This window comes from Rhipicephalus microplus, chromosome 9 (assembly GCF_043290135.1).
Source record: "Rhipicephalus microplus isolate Deutch F79 chromosome 9, USDA_Rmic, whole genome shotgun sequence".
NCBI lineage: Eukaryota > Metazoa > Arthropoda > Arachnida > Ixodida > Ixodidae > Rhipicephalus > Rhipicephalus microplus.
In genome coordinates, this window is record NC_134708.1 from 73883047 (window position 1) to 73899149 (window position 16103).

The window sequence follows — 16103 nt, forward strand, 5'->3', positions numbered from 1 at the left end:
TAAACATATTTCACTGGTTTCAGTAACCGTACTAACGTGGTACTTAATTACATTGTACTTTCGTGGCTGTAAGTAACTGTAAGTAATAACTGTCGTGGAAGTAAAGTTACTAACTTGGCACTTCCCACTTGCAGTTGCTACTTAGGGTGGTGAATGTTACAACGATCCCTTACAACCCCACTCTTGGCCTTCACTAAATATGGGGATAACGTCGAGATTCGCACCGGCTGCTCCCTTGAAAGTCCTGGGTTCGAATCCAGTCGCGGTATTCACGCTTCGGTGAAGGCGGAACGCAATCGAGGCCCTTAATTGTACTGTGCATCTTAAAGGAACACTAAAGGCAATTATTAAGTCGACGTTGATTGTTGAAATGGCGGTCCTTTTTGTGCCAATAAAGTGCTTATTTTGAAATGAAATTACGTTTTAGTGGCCTGCGTCCAGTTAGCGCACTCAAATTACCCGCCTCAAACGGAACGTCGCCCGTCACTGTTGCCATGCACAATGTATCCCGGCTTTACTGCGCCGCCGCTGACACTAGTAGCAGCAGAACGAAATCAGCGGGAGTCACAGCAGCAACAACATTCTTTGAACAATTTCCTGTGATCGGCTCCGAGATGACAGGCGTGTCTGGTTCAACTTGGTTCCGCTAGACAGCACGACCTTTCCAGTTTAACTAGGCGAAAAGTGAACTTTTGAACAACCCACGCCATTCGCCTTAGTAACGTACAGCGGTTCTTTTTTCCATAAATCAAACAGAAACGCACAAGCAGCATTTTATTACGTGTTTTGATGCACGGAGGCTCTTTTTTTCATTGCAGCTAGTTTAATTAGTAGTGATTAATTGTAGGCGATAACTCTGACGTCATCGGGATTACTTGCGAACGTCCTATACAGCGGCGCGTGTGTTCTCGTGCATTCACCTTAATTTCTCGGTAAGTAGGGCACCGCTGTTGATAATATTGTCGTTTTAGACGTTGTCATACACTGAGCTTTTTCTCTCACGTAAATTGCTATTTGATTTTAGTGTTTGTTTAAGTGAACACCCGGAGGTCGAAATTTCCGGAGCCCTGCAAAACGGCGTACCTCATAATGATATTGCTGTTTTGGCACCTAAAACCCCAACTACTTTTGTTGTTATCATGACTCGCGGAAATATTTCTTGCGAGTAATTCTAGCGTAACAGGTTCTTGTTAACTGATAAGCCACGTTGACTGTTTTAACATAAAAGAACCCATTAATTCCAACGTAAACCCCGATCTGCCCGTAGTTATAACTATCTCTGCCTCTTTCCCTTCGTCGAAACGGCACGTCGCAATGGAAGCCCAATCACACTGTAGCGACGCAGCGAGAATTGACATGAAAATAAAACTGAAAACGAAAGTGACAGTCGGGGCGCGTACTCTCTCCGGCTTTGCATGTGCGGAAAGTGGTCGGCAGCCACACAACATGTGGCTGCGACGGTATACCTCACCACCTGCGGCGATAGAAAACAGCGAGTCGAAAACAGCTAGCGTCCAGGGAATGTAGTGAGGTCACACCACGCGCCAATCCATCGACTGAGGCAATGCCTCCTAGCCGTTTAGGAACAGTGTTAGCGCACTGCTCGGTTCATGCATCCTGTCGACGAGAATCCGCGTTCCGTGCACAGCACGCGCAGTAATTAAACGACCCTAAACAATGCCGTGGAGCACTGTACTACTGTTTTTTTCCCCTAGTCTCTTCGCGTTCTTTTGGGACGCGAAAACATTTATGCGACGAGTAAGTTAATCAGTCCTATACACAAAATAAAAGAGAAAATTACGTAGCTCTTCTTCTACCGTGAAAAAGGGGGCAAGAGACGCTTTAGGTCTGCCTGCCATCTTGTTTTCATTTTTTATTCCTTTATTTCTCTTCTCATTTATTCACTTATTTTATATTCCCACCCCCTCACCCAAAATTAACAAAAAGACAGTCTGTCGAATGGCGGCAGTTACAAACTAGGACGCATCCGAACCATGCACTCTCGCACATTACATATCCCGATATATACAAAACAGACAGCTGCAAGTGTTGTGACTCCAGAGCCACTCTGGAGCATATGTTATGGGAACGAAGAGGGATTAGTGCCCATAACGAGTATGCGGCCTATGGTGACAGCCTTCGCGCGCGCTGGGAAGCCGCAGTGCTCAGCCCCGTCCTCGAAGACCAAGTGTGAGCCGTCCAGCGGGCCGAGGAAGCCGCCAGGATCCAAGGACTCCTGGTTGTAACCTAGGCGGGGCCATTGGCTCACCCCACCAACTCACCAGACTCTGAATAAAGTTCTTTCCTCCTCCTCCTCCATTTTTCTCCCCGCCACGGTGAAACAGTGGCTACGATGCTCAACTACTGACTCGAAGGTCACGAGTTCGATCCCCGCTGGGGCGGTCGCATTTCGATAGAAGCGAAATGTAGAGGCCTTTCTGCTGCGTAATGTCAGTGCACGTCAAAGAACCCCAGGTGTTAGAGATCCCCGGAGCCCTCCACTACGGCGCCTCTCGCAGTCATACGGCAGTTTCGGGACGTTAAACCCGCGAACAGTCATTGTTTATTTTTGTCGCATTGCGCAGTGCTCCCTCCTATAAATATGTCCCTCTTTAGGGCCGAGGGTGGGACGTTCATGCATATTTTTAGCAGCGCAACAATTCAGTTGCTACGTGTAACAAACAATGGTTATGCATTGATATGCGGACAACAATAGAATGTGGCAGCGTGAAATGACAAGTGACTGCGATAAAAGATCAGGCTGCGATATCAGAAATGGCTCATCGATGACGAGCTCACGATCGAGGGTGCATCGATTAATGGAAAACGGCACGTACAGACACTTTTTTCTAAACACCCAATCGGCGGCACCCAAATAGTGTGACTTTTTTTGTTGTTTTGCAGCGAATTATCTGAGCCTATCTGCTGTTCAACGTCGGTGAAAAGACACATATGCAATGAAGATGACGACAATAATAATAATAACCATACTAATAATAATAATAATAATAATAATAATAATAATAATAATAATAATAATAATAATAATAATAATAACTGGGGTTTAACGTCCCAAAACCACAATAATATTATGAGAGACGCCGTAGTGGAGGGCTCCAGAAATGTCGGCCACCTGAGGTTCTTTAACGTGCACTCAAATCTGAGGAGCTCGGGCCTCAATCATTTTCACCTCCATCGAAAATGCGGCCGCCGCAGCCAGCGTTCCATTCCAAATACGTGTGTCCTAGTCTGCTGTTCTCGACTGTGAACAAAAAAGACTGGGAATGTGGAGTAAAAGAGAGAGATAGAGATAGAGAGAGCTAAAAAAAGCAGGAGGCACGCGCTCCAGTTAGGTGCATCAAATAAAAGATTAAAATACTACGTCTCACATTTGAGGCTCCCAGAACGAAAGGTCAACCTTATTGAAGGCTTACGATATTTATCTTCGTCCCCATTCCCTAAATGAGCTACGAGCCAGATTGTTAAATTTGCCATCCTATGTCCGATGCTCATTATTACAGCACGCTTTTTTTGTGTGGGGCGTTTAACGTTCAAATATACGCGTGGCGGTCTCCTTCGCTATTGGACCTCTGTTTTGTAGCCCGCTGAAATAAACTTCGATAATTGGAGTGTTCGCGGTCCGCATAGGGCGGTGCATCTGTGTGTCGATGTTGCGGCGTCAGTCGTTAAACGTGCAGCCATGGCTCGTGAATATAGCCTCGTATTCATAAATGCCATCATTCCCAAGTTCTTTAATATTGGCTGGTGGCCTTCCCTATAACGACACATCCAACGTCGGGATAGACACATGACAAGAGGTGACAAGAACTTAATTTGAGTTTATTTTGAAGAAAAGCTTAAAAGTGCTTGTTCCTACGTATGGCGTTTCCACATTCACAGGGTACCTTAATAGTCTGTAACTGTTCTTCGACATCGGCCGTCCAATGGACAGAAATAGCCTATACTTGCACCTCAACAGCTCTAAGTCGCGTTAGTCCTCGAGCTGTCGACAAACGTTGAATATGACGTCATATCGAAGGCACTTAATTTGAATGGATGCGTATACGTTTCGCCTGGTGCTGCACCGCAATTTTCGTTAGTGCGAGTAGTTATGGGGGAGGGGAAGCAGCAGTAACTCGCGCCATACCGATTCGCGGTTCTCGGTGTCTTGACGCTATCACTACTGTTGTCCGCCTCGATGGAACAATGTTTACGGTGTTTTGCTGCTGACCCGAGGGTTGCAGGTTCAATCGGCTATCGCATTTTTATGGAAGCGGAATGCTAAAGGCCCATGCCAGTGCACGTTCAAGAACCGCAGGCGGTGGAAATTTCTAGAGCCTTCACTTACCGTGTCCTTGATAATATATTGTGCTTTCCGGGACGTAAAATTCCGCATATTATTATTATTATTATTATTATTAGTATTATTATTATTATTGTTATTATTATTATTATTATTATTATTATTATTATTATTATTATTATTGTTGTTGTTGTTGTTGTTGTTGTTGTTGTTGTTGTTGTTGTTGTTGTTGTTGTTGTTGTTGGCAGGGCAGAAAGCGAAGTGCAATCCTACCAATTACGCAATACGTGAAGTCTCTGCTCGGGCCCCAAGACCACGATCGTTTGGCGTGCAAATAGACTCTCCCTTGTTGAACCTTGAAGTATCAGCATTGGCTAGATGTTCTGTCTTACCAACAATTCTAAGACCACGAGCTTTCCTACTTTTTACAACGAAGCTGTCATATAGTCTACCCTGCGCCGTCGCCTCCGCCTAAAATGCAGTTTTCCCGGCCGCGGGCCTCGAACCCGGAACCTTCTGATTAGCCGTCAGGCCCAACAGCCACAAAGCGGGCTGCTAATCTTTCTTGAGGAAGCGTCATTGAAACAAGAAAAAAAAATTGGAACTGCGGGACTTTAAATAAAGCATTCATTCATTCACTTCACGACGTAGGAAGTTTGGCGGAACCTAAAAGGGAAACGCAACGTCTTCTGAATGACGGCAGTGTTTTCGACGGAGGTGAAACCACCCGGGACCCGCATATCGTATTTATAGACTTGGGTGCGTGTTAAAGACGTGATCGAAATTTTCAGAATCCTTCGCTGAAACTTTCCCTATAATCAGACAGTGGTTCTGACACGTTAAGGTGTACTAACAATTTCAAGACGCAGGAAAAGGGACATTTTTAGTTTCCTTGGTATGCAGTGTCAACAATCCGCCCAGTGGAGTCAGCCAACGTGTAAAAATTATTTTCTTTGATATTGAAGTTGTCGCTGAGCGTCAGCGAGCCAGCCTTACCCCGATGGACATTATCCGTCTAGTCAACGCAGTTCCACTGAATTCGCGAACTCCGCCCCCTGCATGCAACCTGGACCACAGAAATCACTGTCATAGTCTCTTCATGACAATGCTCATCGTTGTTTACGTATACGTCACGACTACGTCACGAATCGCTGTCTTACCGTGACGTCATACCGATACGAAAAGTGACGGTGAAGCCACCGAGCGATATCAAAACCAAAATTCTAATTTTAGCGTATAGCGCTATCAAAAATATATGCGATGCATTCCCAGACAGCGCAATACTCTTTTTAAGGTTCTAGAAATCTATGTTCTTATTTAAAGCATTAATCCCAAAGTACTTAAAATTCATGTAAGTACTTCTTCAAACCCCAATCATGTTTATAATCATTATTAGTAAGGGGCAGCAGCTTCTCTATTCGATGGCTTTGGTGGGTTGAGGGGCTTGTAAACAGCAGTGTTTTCTTTTTTGACAGTTTCTCAAAGCGGAGAACAAACGCGGGGTGGGGGTGGGGGCACACAGTGGTTCCTTGATCGGGATCTGACGGGACATCGAAGCGGTGAGACCCCGCTACCCGTGGTTCTGGCCAAAGCCTGCGACGCGAAAAATCCGGCCTGCAGGCTCTCTCGGTGGAGGCTCAAGTGGCCGAGCTCTTTCACACCGCGAAGCGATAACGCAATCGATATCAGCCATATATAGGTTTAAGCGCTAAGCGCAGCAGGTTTCCTATTTGCGGGCAGCACAGTTCCAAGTTTTTTTGCCACAATGGACGGGCTTTTAGGAGCGGGCCTTCACGCTGACGCTGTCTGTATGTGAGATAAGAAATCGCGTGTTTTCTAACTCGAACGAGTAACCCACAGCTGTACTGAAACCCGCCTCCAATCGTTCGCAACCGTGTGGCCTTGACCTGTCGAAACAGGCGGGATTATTTCAAGCACAGCCCCGCGTTTCTCAAGAGGTCGCAATATTCACTGTAAGGCGGCTTACAAATCGAGTTGTGAACTGAGGTAATATAATAATTGTGCGTCAATGTTGCCTCAACCACGGCGTGTCACAAAATGCATTACAAGTCACAGAAACGGGTAATTCGTAAGTCCATCGTTGCTTGCTTTTCTTTTCTTTTTTTACGGGTGTAAACACTTTTCCTGCGCAGATAGCTACATTTAGGTTATTGTCTCTACACACTCTAAACTACTAAAATGTGTGTACATTGATAGTGCAGAAATGAAGTAAACATTTTTTGTCAAGAACAACTCAACTAGAATATACAGTATACCGTATACTTGCATGCCAAACGATTACGACATGACAGCTCTTCACTGTCACCATTTTCTACTAGTCGACACGTCAACTATTCTGCCACGCTACATGGGTGTGAATAGCAGGTAATAAGGGCCAACCTAAATGTGCACAATTTCATAGAACCGCGCATGCATAAAGCGTTGATATGTGCCATGGAGTGTTCCTTTGTATATACAGAGGGCACATTCTTCAGCGTACATGCTGAAAAAAAAAATCCCCGTACCGAGAATGCCGCTGCAGCTAGCCTTTCGACCAGAGGAGTCGTCTTCGTCAGTGCACAAACTGCGTCAGCGACTGTCTCCTTCACTTGTAGCGACTGAGGCATCGAAAACCTGGATCATATAGAATAAATGAGGAAGATCGTCAACTTCATCGTGATTCTGTGGATGTGCGCCGCTGATTCAAGGAACTTGACAAAGGCACAGTGCTAAATCAGTTGCTGCACTGAAAAAGATGAGTCCCCTTGCCGAAGCGCTGGCTCCGGCAACATACATTCAGCAATAACTCCCTTTTTTATAACTTTAAACCTTTTTATACCACTCAACTTTCATCTTGTTTCGGCTGCAAACATGAAATGCGATCACAGGAAACCCCAATATGATGTGACGATACTATTTATTTATTTATTTATTTATTTATTTATTTATTTATTTATTTATTTATTTATTTATATGAAATGTAAGTCAAGGCCCTAGACAAGCGGGAAAGAAATATACGACAGTCGTTGAGCAGACAGTACTCGTGATGTGAAAACTAACAAAGATAAAGTCCGCAGCAGCAAGAGACATGTAAGCAGGTAACGAAATCAGACGCAACGGGCCACACTAGCACACGTTACAATAACACGTACTACACGAGCGCATTAATTTTACATTTCTCCACGTGGTGGTGGTACATCCCACACCATTGTTCTCATCATACTCGCTATTCAGAACCTTACATTGGGTTATTCCGCTTTCGCACAATATTGATTTTCGAGGGGGAAGGCTAATTTGCCCAACAGCGACTTGTACAAGAACCATTGCGTGCTGTTTTTGGGAAGTGCTGAGGGATTCTTTCGAAGAGCCATGCGAAATCACCTTTCTCTTATTCTCATTTCCCTCTCCCCCGTGTAGGGTTGCAAACTGGACTTTGTCTAATTAACCTCCCTACCTTCCTGACATTTTTTGTTCTCTCCCTTTCTTCTATTTCTAACTCGTATGATGGAGTGAACAAACTTTACCTAAAAATGCATGCATATGTATCCTACATCGAGGCGCTGAAAAAAAAAATGGGTGCATAAGTAATTTTACGCCACAAACACTGTCGTATAGGCTCGACATGTAACGTATGCACTTCGATCTCGTGCACGGCACGACCACTTTGCGCCCAACGCCCGCACCGCACTGACCCTCTCTCAAGCTCAAGAGGTCAAGCCGTTCTCATATATATAAACGGTTGCCCAAGCGCGGTGGTTGTCGCTGAGTCGCATTTTTCACTCCGTCTAGCGTCGATTATTTTTCTCCCGCGTTTCTTTGCGCGGCCCGATGTTACCAGGGACAGCTGCGGGGTATACATACATGTATACACAGAGCACGCGGCAGCAAAGCGTTGAGCAAAGTGCGCCTCGCCCAACCGGTCGGGCTGGTGCAGCGAAAAAAAGGAGCAATGTTATAATGCGCGTGACCGAAGGAGAAAGCTGTGAAGCGTCGCGCATACGGAAACAAGCCGGGAGAACGTCTCCGTGGCACGTTGCGGCTGGCGCGCGAATGAGAGCCCGAAACAATGCGTGTTATGAAAGAGAAAATGAAAGACGACGCATTTATAGAAAAAGGATACAAGGAAATTCATGCGGATTTCTCACAGACAAAAAAAAACGCTTAGTTCTCCGAAAATTCGTCCTGGTCAAGAGATCAAATCCTGGATCAACGCCTTTGCGGGCCAAACTAGGAGCGACCGCACCAAAGGCTCTCTTTGGACACCGAAAGTTTGTTCCAGGGAGAGAGATAGAGAGAGAGAGATAGAGAGAGAGAGAGAGAGAGAAAGAGAGATAAATAGAGAGGAAAGGCAGGAAGGTTAACCAAGCTTGGCTTTGTTGGCTACCCTACACTTGGGGTGGGGGAAAGGGAAATAATAGAAAGGAAATAGATAGAAAAGAAGCGGAGTAAGAAAGAGAATGATGAATAGTCAGCTCGAGACTACACAGCACGGTCTCACACTGTTCTTTCACAAGCGGTCGTGTAGTCTGGTGGCCCTTAAGAAGTGTAAGAGGGCTTTCGTGGCTTTGCGCGCATGGGAAGTCCCAGGTTTCATTCCTAAACAAGGACAAACTTTTCGTGAAGTACGGAGCTTTTTTCGTTTTTTTTTTCTTTCTGATAAATTTCGGTTGATTTATTTGTATCCTTGTGCCACAATAGTGCGATAACCAAGAGGCCTCCGTCACCCAATGTGCGTTTTGTGTCCCCTACTCTACGGAAATCAGACAGCAGCCTTATCTGTGTGGGTGCATTGGGGAAGACCTACATGCTGACACTGACTGGCCAGTTTTCGCTTGTCAGTGTTCGCTTGCCACGTATAGTAAGGCAGCCGTTACTTCAACGCTTCTATTAATGAGAAGACGTTACCAACCTCTTAAAGTAAAAAAGGTCCAACGAGCGGCACTACCGACCGATTTAAAGAAACCTTACGTTGACCAAATGATGATACCACGATGACATCGTACCGCCCCGAACCAAGTCATCACGAGACGTGGCTGGAAGATGTCACGTCACGTCACCCCACTTGGACGTCGCATAGTACGACCGTCGATGCATTCATGAAAACAAGGCAAGCCTCTCTTGTACGTTCAATGCAGATAAGGTGCCAATAACAATATGTCGGGCTTTACTTCCCAAAACCAAGATATGATTATGAAAGAAGCCGTAGTGCAGGACTCCAGAAACTTCCACCACCTGGTGTTCCTTAACGTTCACTGACATTGAATAGTACACGGGCGTCTACCATTTTGCCTCCTTCGAAATAAGACCACCGCGGCCGACTTAAGAGGAACTGAGTACCTCTAACTTTTCGGCTCAGCCACGCGCTGAACGAAGACCGCGCTGACACTACGCGTAATTGTGTACGTGGCTGTTTCTTTAAGGAAATATTCACACAACTAAAGAACTGAGGAAAAAGGGGGATGTATTATAGATGGCCGCGCTGCAACTGTCTAGCTCTAGCAGCTGACAAGTGAGCTCTGCTCAAAAGTCAACAGAAAAGGACAATATAAAACACCAGTCGAAAGAATAAAAGACTGCTTCCGTATCGAAGAAAGACATTGTACCTGCCGGCACACGGAGGGATCTGCTTTTTCCGGCACACCACCACACCCAGTCCTTCAAGGCGGTTCTACCCTGATATGGGAAAACCAAACCGGACACTCGGCTGTAGAAGCCGCCTGCTGTGACCATGGATGTCCTTCCCATCTCATCTTCACTGCCCTCTGCAATGCTTCTACTGACACTGAGCTTTGTTCCCAAATAGGGCTGCAGACACAATTCCGGTAGGCAATTAAGGTGGTGGGGAATACATCGTAACTCGTTTCGAAGTCCTGTTGAGTTACATGGGTGCGTGAACGAGTGCTAAACATCCATAAGTTTACGCACATTTGGGTGTTAAAGCCAAAGGCTGTCTCATTACTTATAAAAAAACAACAACAACAACGCGTAATTCCGTGTTACATCTAACAAACAGTTACAACTGCATACTACCAATTGACATAGAACTAGCACGACAGTTACCAGCGCACACCACCGTATTTTGCAAAAGCGCACTCTAAAAGGTAAAAGAGGAAAACGGGTATCGAGGTTGCTTTTTTAGAGGAGTAGCTAACCGGCCGCACTCATTGCACCATTTAGGGAGTAACTGCGAAGGAGTAACCACACTCTCGCGGTTACTCCACAAAGGAGCAACCTTTATTTCGCGCAAAAAAATCTCGTTTCGATTGACTTAACCAGCCTTTTATAGTGCGAGCCAGCATTTGTTTAGACATACAATCAATGTGCAGGCACCACATTCAGAAATAAATTTCGGAAAGCTTGCATTAAACGTGGGGACTCGAACTGACGACCACTTAGTCACTAAGCGCGTACACTAACCACCACACCACGCCACGCTACGGCACCGCAGGAAAGGAACCATGCTTGTGTAGGCACTGATGGGTCGTTTGCACACAGCGCCAACATTCCTGCAGTTACTCAAAAAAACGGGCGTTTTACTCCACAAGGAGGAAAGTGCCCCTCCTTGCCTTTGCGTGAGTAATCTTTTGCGCACATTTCATCTTTTGGAGGAGCAAAGATATTTTTTCGGGGTAACTGCGCAGTTCCTCCAGAAAACTTTTAAGAGTGTATATATATACAAGCCGCAAAAGACAGAGAAGTGACATGTCAATAGAGAAATAATAGACAAAGAGGCAAATAAAAGAGTTAGAAAGAAGCATACGGTGAAAGCGGAAGCAAAACCTTTCTGCATTAGCATTCTGTGTTCACATTTTCTGCACATGGCAACTGAATGTATCCGCATTCACCTTTCAACTTGTGATTTAAGCGTTTTATCTCATGTTGGTCACGACTGTATTTGCCTCAATATCCTGTAAGGAGATTTTATCTGGAAGATAGCAGGGTTCAGTTGTTCCTACGAGTAAACATGACACATAACTGTCATATATATTTAAGCAAAAACTACTAGTTTCAACAAATAATTGGCCTTCCCAAAAATGCAGACAGGTAAATGCAACAGAGAACCTACGACGATTACATTCTATGAGCCCGTCCAACACACGTCGGGACGATATTTACTGCGCAGACAGCTGGTACAACAGTACGACTGCTATGTGTACCAATGGTGTTTGTCCTCCTATGCCGCACGAGACCACAGTCACAAATGAATGAAAACAATGCGCTGGGCGAGAACGCGATGATTCGGCCGTATATAAGTGAACGTACGCGAAATACGATAACATGATACGCTGCTGGATGGAAACCAGCAACTGGAGTAGACACAATCACAGACTAGTTAACGTATCCTGGCTTACCAAACAATTTTATTATTGTTGTCATTTCGTTCGAAAGCATTCCCAATGGCAATGACGATTAAATATGTAAGTGAAAGCCGGTTTCCTCGATGTACATCGGAAGTAGTCTATGATTCGGCACACAGAGCCACAAATCGATATTCCTCTGGTCTCCCAATATAAAAGCCCACTCTTTTCTGGTGGAGCCATCCTGTTCTTTGATGTCGGTCAGAGGTAGAACGTCATGGTAACGTCTTGGATTGCAGTGCACCTAATCTAAAACAGTCGAAGTCGATCCGTGCTCTGTTCACACTTTTATGACTTTCTGGGCATGCGCCGTACATGCATTGCTATGCGCGCTGTCATATTATTTTGCCCCTCTTTCCTTCTCTATTCTTTCCCTCCCATTTCCCCATTCCCTGTATAGGAAAGCAAAGTTGTAGAGCCTTTGTATCTGTTCAGGTCATGAAAAGTTCATAAGAACTGTTTGACGGTAGCCACGAACAGTGCACGGGCAAGCATCCCCAAATAGGCATGTGTGATCAAGCTTTTTCACAGGATCAAAATATGACGTCAGTTCCGGTAGACAGATTGACCAATAGGCATATTGTTTCAATTCATATAGGGCGCGTAATGGCTCGTTGAGCATACCTCTGCATATCCGCTCTTTATTAAGGGCAAATACAAAACTCATGTATAAACACAGAAACAAAGGACCATGACCGGTTCTGTTGTATATTTTAACTTACGTGTTGTTAAAAACTCATTACGCTCATATCGTGTCAGTGTGTTAACATTGAAAGAAGAGTCATCTTTATCAATTGATGCGCTTAATCTTCGCATTGCCACCGTATAGCTAGCTCTGTTCCACAAGTTACAGCTCACGTCACCATCCAGACTGATCACCCCGCCAGCTAGCATATTTCATTGCACCGCGGTCATGCCTAACAGCTTGCAAGTCACCCGTCCGCTCAGCTACACCGAGACATTTTCTTCCTCCTTTTCATGTTCACCATCTGAATGCAACGACCTTTGCCACAGCGCATCCGCCATTACCTACCCGACTTTATACTTGCAAAGTGTAATACGTTAAGTGTATCGCAATTAGAACACGTGGTTGCCATTCTGTATATTTTCTCCGCATGCCCCCTTTGGGTAACACCCCTTAAAGGTGTCTTGAAGGTAAGAAAACGAAAAGCTAGCACTTAGCTATATCGCCCAACGAGTGTGCGAATTCTCCACTTCTTCATGAATCGAAAGCAAAAAAGTGTAATTTGCGTTCGCCACAACCAGTGCAGTTTGTGCGCATAGAAATAACCTGCCGTAAGGGCCTTTAACATGAACTTCTAAAAGCGAAACGACTCCCACCTTCTCGAACAAGAAGAAAGCGACGGAGAACGAAATGAAAAGCCAATTATAAAATGTGCGCCTGTCTGCGGTCAGCATAGTAAGCAGTGCAGTGACGAACAAGTTGACCTTTTTTGTATTCTTTTACGACACGTCGTCCTCGCTTATAGCGGCGACTTATACCATTTCCGTGCACTAGAAAGGGACGACCAACACTAAGCTTACGTTATACGAGATACCAATTTTACCATGACTGTCTTAATAACGATTCCGGGTGAGATGTCTCGCTTCGCGCGATCACTTTGCAGAATACAGTACCATGTATAACGAGCCATTGAAGTTAGAGCGTTTTGGCAATAAGTACAAAACATTCTTCGTTTACATTTTCATAATACTTGCAACAGGCAGATACTTATTGCATGTGGTTTGAGTGGGTCGTCGGAGTCGTTTTATGAAGTAGCATCGTATTACTGAGAGAACGATTATTAGATAAACAATAACGCATTAATTGAGAATAATTGTTATATTATACGATATAATTTATTTTCGCGCTCACACTCGCATAAAATTAAGTCTCCAGAATCTCGGCATACATTCATGTAAATTTTTTGCAGGTATGAAACTGTCCATCGTACTGCGTGTACGTCACGCGTGTCAAAGATTTAAAACTGCATGCTCGTTCACTCGTTAAGAACTTTGATTCGCCAGTTACGAGAAAAAATTCCGTGAACTGTGTGAATGAAAACAAAAAGAAAGAGATGAAATGTAAAGACAAGAGATAATTCACGTTGAAAACAAAGCATTCATTTGTTTCTAGTGTTCAATAGAAACCATGAAACGAAATCTGAATTTTCAGTTTAATCTCACAAAACATCACGCCTCCTTAGAATTAAAGTCAAATGAAAAGCTTCCGCCTTTTTTTTTTTCAAATTTAGAGTGAGAGGTCTGAATGGTCGATCTTCCTTTGATAGGTTAGAAAAAGCCAACTACAAGATCGGTACGCTGAATATGCTCCTGTCATTTTGTTACTGTCAGATGATTCATTTCCCTGCATGTTCACTATTTTGTTTCTTAAAAGCACATTGTGCAATATACACATTGGATTAAGTCAACAACAGCTGACTTAATCTGCTTGACGACGATTTAACGAAAAAAAAAGTAATATCACTTTGCGGCGCTAAATGTAAATCTGATATCCTTGCAGTATGACGCACGTGTCATTGTTAGATCACGCATTTCCTTTGAGCACCCAGCGCTGTACGTCGATATCTGTATTTTAAAATAGTACTGCCCTTCCTTCGCTGGAGCTAAGGGGCACTGCTAGTTGTAGTTCCAGCCTCTACCTGAGGCGAGCATGATGCAATGTTTCGGTTCTCAGGGAACAGGCAAGCTTTGTTGAGTGCACTGATTGGTCACTTAAGTTTCTTCCTAATGGCCAGAAAAGTTCACCGACTCATCACCACAAACCGCATTAAGATCGACGTCTTGCCGCGACGCAACCACTTGAGCTGTGTCACTTGGCTTCTCGTTTGTCGAGCAAAACAGTTTCAAAAAATCATAGGTGCGAGAAGCCGCTTTAGGGGCCAAAAGCTACGCCAGCGTCGCTTAATAAAACCACATACAGTTTCCCAAACGCAGCCATTGGCTGCGAGTTCCCACGTAAGGCTGTCAAAGTGTAACATTACCGAAAACCAACAGACAATGAAGCCGGGGAAAATTGAGAGTATCAAACGCGCTACTCGATGACTCCGGCCATGGTCCCAGTCACCGGTAAGCTGTCTTTCGTCCGCTTATTTTTTTTTTCTTTTTACATTTACGCCACAATCCTGACAAATAACTTCCCCTGTATTTTTCTTATGCTTGATTGTTGGTTGTCATTATTATCGTGTCCAAAGAAGAAAACAAGCCATCAAGCTCCTTTCTAGTTCTGTCAAAGAGTAAGACGCTTGTAAACTCACCTTCCAGGTCAAACCACGGCGACGCTTTTTTACTCCCTTAAACTGGAGTATTATCGACGTCAACTCCAGTAACAGGACAGGACGCTCGAAGGGTAGTCGACGATGCTCCGGAAACAAAAGTGGCGCTGAGCAAAAAAAGAACACCAAGCCTCGGCTCGAAGAAGGTATCCAACGCGGCGTGGACTTCGGAGTCGTGCGCAGCCAGAGGATCGGCTTGCGAAGGAGTCCGGTCGCACGGAAGTCGGGGACGTCGTTCCCCCCGAAGTTCCGGAGAAGACGGCTAGGAGAGAGGACGGCCGCTGAGAGCGTTGGTGTCGTCGACGGAGACCACCGTGGAGCGACAACGACGCGCACGAGTCGTTATCGACACGCAAAGTGCGTATCCGGCGTCGTCGTCCAGCGCTCACTTCTTGAGCACTGAGAGAAGTGCGCGGCCGGTTACGATACGCTTTGCGCCGCCGCGGGCCACTACGCATACACGCGTTGTCGTGGAGAGTGGCGTGCCGTACAACTCCTCCCTCCGCGCGGCGCGCAACATCTGTCGCGCGGGAAAAGAAAAATTATTCCTCTCTCGCGGGCTTCCAGGGTGGGGGACCTCGAACGATGGGGACGCCGCCACCTCGAGCTCAGGAGGCAACACGTGATTGCCGGCGAAACGACCGACCGGCTCGAAACAGCCGCGCCGGACCGGAACCGGCAGGCCGCGCGCGATTCGCGTGCGATTACGAAAAGACTTCACAGATGGCGCCAGAGTTATTAAGCGCAAAAATGTAGACAGGATAAACACGTTATGTCTTCATGGCTAGCCGACGGCGACAACCTAGTCATTTTTTTTATCAAACAGAGCAGTGCTGAAGAACGAGAACTACCTTTCAAGATATAGGATGGCGACAACGCAAACGGCCAAACGCCTTGTGTTGTTACTTCCTTCTGTCTTGTTGCCCATCTGTAACTCTTTTAAGTTGGCAATGAACTACCGATGCACCCCGGCATTTACTCGTTTATGTCATTTTTTTACTCCCTTGCATCTTAATGCACTGTACCACGTGATAAACAAAGCGCATTGTTTAAAAGACCGTAGTCTTCACGTGAGCACTCGCGTTCTGGCAACATTGATCTAGGGCGACTTTCGCGCCAGTTTGTGACGTAACCATCGTGTCACGT

The 16103-nt window shown here is 45.4% G+C and overlaps 1 protein-coding gene across 7 annotated transcripts in view; it reads right to left on the bottom strand.

Annotated features, from left to right (window-relative positions):
* The window catches only part of LOC119164771 (axotactin-like), a 245174-nt gene extending 229595 nt beyond the window's left edge, over positions 1 to 15579 (bottom strand). For 4 of the 7 annotated variants that reach the window (XM_075873841.1, XM_075873836.1, XM_075873838.1 and 1 more), the window contains exon 1: positions 14940 to 15579. The gene's annotated coding sequence lies outside the window, so the exon portion shown is untranslated. The remainder of the gene's footprint in view (positions 1 to 14939) is intronic. The other 3 variants (XM_075873840.1, XM_075873842.1, XM_075873843.1) reach the window with 1 other exon arrangement.
* Positions 15580 to 16103: the final 524 nt, after the last annotated feature.